Raw genomic sequence first — 6164 nt, 5'->3', positions numbered from 1 at the left:
ACATTGTTCTTGTCTTGATTTAGATAATAATGATAAAGTAGGTATAGTTAGGCTAAAAAATAAATATAAATAAATTATTGTTGTTTTATTTTATCAAACAAAAAATGAGATTTATTTTTTTTGCAATTCGGTATTGTTTTCTTTGATTAGAAAGTGTACACTTAATTTTGACTTCAACTTTAAGAAATTGCAAAAAATAAAAACATATGAAAAATGATCAAAAAATTTAGTCTAGAAGTTTAGTATTTTACTTTATTTGTTGTTTTTTAGGAATACATATTTTCTTTTAATGTTAGATCGAACACTTAAAAAAATTAAAAAAATATTTGTTTCAATTAAGAATGTGGTTACACATCTTTTTTGAGACATTAAAATAAACTCAAGGATGCGGTGACGCACCTTGTCCACTAATATAATTAGTTTTTTTATTAATTTAAGGTAGTGACTTATAAAAAAAAAAATAAGGTTATTAAGTGTGACGCAAAGAAGACAGTTATGTCTCTAAAATGTCAAGATCGAGAATGCAGTTGTGCATCCGGTTTAAGACTAATAAAAATTCAACAATTAAAAAATAAGTGAACCATGGCCTTAGACACAAATTATCCAAAAACAAATTAAAATAAGCATAAGTCAATAAAAGCGACCGTGCTAGAACCACGGGACTCGAGGGATGCCTAATACCTTCCCCTTGGTCAACAGAATTCCTTACCTGAATTTCTAGTTCGGAGACCAAAACTAAAAGAGTCATTTCCTATTGATTAGGGATTCGAAAAGGTGACTTGGAACACCACAACTCAATTCCAAGTGGCGACTCTGAAAATTAAAAATAATCCCTAATCCATAACGTCACTTAAATTGGAAAAACCCTTCCGCCGCTGTGCGCAAAAAGGGGTGTGACACATAGTGCTTAATAAGTTAAAATTATGCGCAACAAATGTTGAATCTGCTTTATTATTTCAACAGATTTGTACTTTGCTGCAATAGACTACACATTTGGTGCACATAATCTGTTTCATTGATATAGGAATCTGTTAAAAGAAATCAAACACATATTTAATATGTAGCAACATATAATAGATTTATTGCTACATATGTCCTTCAAATTAAGTAGTAAAATTTTATTTTGTATAAAAGAAAACTTACTGCATCATCAGAAGGGGTGAACAAGTCAACAACATTCACTTTTTTGTTGTTCTTGGCAGACAACCATCTAAGGATCCTTGGATAAGGGACATTTTCTGAGTAGTCCTTGACTTGATGTCGAAGGTGAGGAATGGCTTCAAATGCCCAAGCCTAATGATGCCAAAAAACAAATCAGAATAATAATTCAACAAAAAATGAAAGACTAAAGAAGAAAATCAGAACTTTACCATGAAAGCCCAAGGAAAACCATATAGATTGATTCTTTTGGGTGTTAACTTTTGCAACAAATATTTTACAGTTAAATTGTAGCTTTCGTGACCCATGGATAGTTGTTGAATTCCTCACGATTCTGAGATAACTTTAACAAACTAGCTGGTATGACTTGGTTGGCGTTTTTGGCCCATAGAATAGCATGCACAAACCAAACTAAGCACAATGACTCCTTGTGCTTACTTGAAAGTTTTTTAGACTCCAGATCTTTGAGCAAATCTGTGCTTCTGTAGCCCTTACCAACAATGTCCACCAAGTCAACATCATCAGTTACTTTTTCTTTGCCTTTGACTTTCTTTGGTTTGTTGGTTGTTTTCTTTGGCCTAACAATAGGAAGAGGCTCAACAACATGAGACACTCTTTAATACCAAAACATATTGGCATGCCACAGTAGTTTATCCAGATCTCATATTTTTTTTCCTCATTCTCATACAGAATCCTACGTTTCAAAAGACCATAGACCATAGTCATTTGAAAATGCACATTATTATTCTCAGGAAGATCAAGATACAACCCAAAACAGCTAGACCTAAAGAAAGTCTCCAACTTTTGCTCCTTCAATATCACCCTAAACTGATCAAATACTTTTCCCATCACCGATTGAACAACACAATCACCAAAATCTGTATCATCATCAATGGGCATCTTCACTTGAAACTTGTCAATACTGAAAGTTTTGACAAATTCAAAGGTTGAAGGGATGTTATGTTGGACTTCTGATCTAAACTCAACATCAGTCGTCGACCTTTCCCCTACTTCTTTCCCTATGACTCTAGACCTAGAACTACTTTCTCGTCCTCCTCTTTCGAGACCTACTTCCTCATTTCTATCTCTTTGCACTACTTTCTCATTTTCCTCTATTTCAACTACTTCATCTTTTACTGCATCTACAACTGGATGAAGTTGTTTCAATGGTGTTTGTACTCTAGGTACTTTACTCATTCTGCATGAAGTTGATTTTTGTTCCTTTGTTTTGATAGGATTCATTTTATCTGCAAAAAATAGGTAAACAAAAAAGATTTCAATCTTTTTTGTGCTCACTTAAAAGAATACAAAACATAAAAAAAAAAAAAAAAAATAACAAATATACTATTCCAACATATAAGTCTTCTATTGCAACAGATTACTCATATGTTTCCAATAGATTCCACATCTATCGCAACAAATGAGTTTTCTATTCGGCAAAAATAAAATCGATGGAAGATCTTTGTTTTATGTCATGGAGGACAATAACCACAACAAAAATAAATCACTTTTACTACACCTTTAACAACACAAAATATATAATACTAACAAAGAAGTATGCACTAAAAGATATGTTACAATCTCTCAACAACAATCAATATTTTATCCAACAAATCATTTGTCATTTCACTACTTTCACCACAATGTTCAAGAACAATAACAACAAAAATTCACATTTCTCAGAACAATAACAAAAATTCACATTTCTTATCAAAAAACAAAATTTCACTATTTTCACAACACTATTTAAACAACAATAACATTGATCAACAACAAGAATAAAAATTTACTTTTCACTAACAAAATCATTAAGCATGAAACATGAAACAACAAAATCATTAACTCTAAGCTTAACTTTGAAGAAAAGACCTTAACTTTTAATTGACCAAAAGCTTAGTTGCGCGGAACTCTTCATTTTTGATGTCGCACCCGTGCCATATTCTCCAAAAATACACTACTTTTGGAAAATATGACATGCACCCTATTAACATTTTTGAAGAGTCCAAACAACATAGATCAAAAGCATTATTTTCAAAACCATAATTTTTTGAACTCATTTCAATACACCATTGGACCCATTGTTGAAAAGACAAAATATAATAACAAGTGTTTACTAAAAGTTATGCTAGAATCTCAACAGCCTTTTGATTTTATCCAACAGATTCTCAACAAAAATAAAAGTTTCCCTACTTAAACAACCAAGTTCAAAAAAGAAGAAGAACAACAACAACAATAACATAAAATTCATATTTCCCTTATGAAGAACATGGTTAAGGGAAATTTTGAACAAAGCATATTACCTGAGAAGAGAGAGATATTGCAAGTTAGAAATAAAGAATGGAAATCTAAAGCTTGGCTTTTGACTTACTTTTGGCTCTTGGCTTTTGGCTATTTAAGCTACTTCTAACATAATTTTTTTTTTACTTAAAAGCATTTTTTAAGTTCCCCAAACACTTCTAAAATTAAGAAGGAATTTAAAAAATCAAAAGTCACAATAAATAAGTCAATCCAAACACCTAAGTTGCTTTGGCTTCTTCTTATTTATTTTTTGTATTTTGAAAAAGTTTCGCAAATATTAGAATTGTTACTTCAGTCTACAACTAACTTAATCAGATTTCTAAGTGGTCTTTGATCTTGACTGGTTAAACATGTCACCAATATTTAATTTTGAGACTTAAAAAACAGCCACAATTCAATATTTGCTATAAAATTTAGTGTGAGGGATAAGAATATATAGTCTTGGGATAAAAAAATAGTCTTGAGATAAAAATTTGGCGTCTTGTTTGAGATAACTTATCCCACCATTTATACCATAGTGATGGGATAAGTTATCCCATATACTTATCGCAGGATAACTAACCTCAGGATAATTTTCCTGGGATAACTAGTTCCCAACCAAACAAAAATGTTAGACGTTTTAAATTTTCTAGTTTCGTCGTGTAAAATTTATTTAGCACATCATTTGTTGGCTAAGGAAAAAAGGCTTTGTCAATGCTCAAATGCTATAGAAAAGGCCCTTTACTTCTCACTTGTCAGTTAAATACTCTATGGTTCCTATTTATATGTCGTTTTTATTGAATTAGACATTCCTTAAAACTTGTCATTTCAAAAAATCAATACGTAAATAACAATATTCTTCATATTTTATTCTTGAGAGTTATTAGTCTTGGAAATATAAATTTAACCAACATAGGAAAAATAAATGATCAATTTGCCAATTTAATTAATCAATTTAGGTTTATTTATTGAAAAAAACATGACTTCAAAAGAACACTAAATAATGGTACAATGGTAAACTTACATAATTTCTTAACAGACGTGAAATCTAAAATGGTGACATATAAATAGAAATTGTCGAGTTTTTTTGGTGCTCTCACTTTGCTTTGTACTTAGCTGCACCACGTCGAGAAAATGATCAAAATGGTCCTTAATGTATGAGTAATGTATTATTTTGATTCTTAATATATTTCACTTCATTGAAATAATCTTTAATGTATAACAAAAAGCATTCATTATTAACCAAACCGTTGGCAATGGTCATCATAGCAGATAGAAGAGCTACAGGACGATGTACTCCTTTTAGCATTGCAGCAATTCCAGAAATCTGTGCAGCAGCCATGGAAATGCCTGAAAGAAAACGGTAATCACTACCCAAAAATGTGTTCACATATAAATCTTTTTGAGTACATGTACAAATTGAAATGATTTCTTTTGTACTCACATAATGTTTTACGTATTTGATTTGTCATTGTTTATTTTGTGCCACCTTTTAAATGAAAAATCATTTTTGAAAATGGTTTCAAGAAATTTCTTATGTTGCTTATATATAGTTTATTCTCACATCATCCTACATTAAATGTTTTTTAGTGAACATATAATGAATAATATTTGATTATTTAGAAACAATGAATATTATATACGATGAATTTATTTTTACAGTGAATCATTTAATTTTTTAATTTATTTTACAATGAATGATTTAACAAAAAAAATATATACACATACATTGTACTTTATGAATAATAATTTTATTTATATGAATTCAATAAATATGATACATAATTTAGTAAGATACAATGATTTTGATGTATTCATTGAACTTTATGTATAATAAATTTATTTTTTATATAAATTCAATAAATATGATACATAAATTAATAAGATACAATGATTTTGGTGGAATCAAAATGAACCTTCATTGATTCTCAAAACACTCTTTAAATTAATAAATATTATTTTTTAAAACTAAATAATACCTCAATAAATAATAATAATAATAATAATAATAATAATAATAATAATAATTCATGATTCCACCTACATAAACCCAAAAACAAATCATAACGCTGTTTAATCAGCTTATGCTTTTAAATAATAAATACATTCTTCGATGAATTGATCTTCCTCCTTTGATTGTTATTTGAATATTTATGATTTATGAACGGTTTATACCTGTTTTTGAAAGTTTTGGGATCGCTGAGGAAGGTTAGAACGTAGGGGTGTACATAGGTCGGTTTGGTTTGGTTTTTTATTAAAAAAAACCTAAATTAATTATGTCAGTTTATTAAATCTAAAAACTAAATCAAACCACACAAAGTCGATATTTTCGGTTTCGGTTTTAATAGGTTCTTTCGGTTTTTTGTTTTTTTACAAAACTATACGGTGTTTGAAAAAGAGATCAAATATATTTTCACTTACTTGTGTGATAAGCTAAACTTAAGAAATGTTAAATGAATAGAAATTTTCGTAAATACGGTAAAATTCACATGAGTACAAAATAATTTTTTTTTAAATATCAACGTTCATTATGTTAAATTTATAAGATTAAAGGATACAGTCAAACTGAATACAAAACGAAATATTTACAAAGTAAATTGTTAACTTCGAATTTGAAAAACTATAACAATATAATTGTAACTTCGGATCTTAATACAAAATAAAATATTTACAAATTTTACAAGCCCAAATTTGAAATAAAATATATAAACATTGAAAACTATAAACTA

The sequence above is a fragment of the Solanum tuberosum genome, unplaced genomic scaffold, assembly GCF_000226075.1.
Source record: "Solanum tuberosum cultivar DM 1-3 516 R44 unplaced genomic scaffold, SolTub_3.0 scf00130, whole genome shotgun sequence".
Taxonomy (NCBI): domain Eukaryota; kingdom Viridiplantae; phylum Streptophyta; class Magnoliopsida; order Solanales; family Solanaceae; genus Solanum; species Solanum tuberosum.
This window is presented reverse-complemented; position numbering follows the sequence as displayed.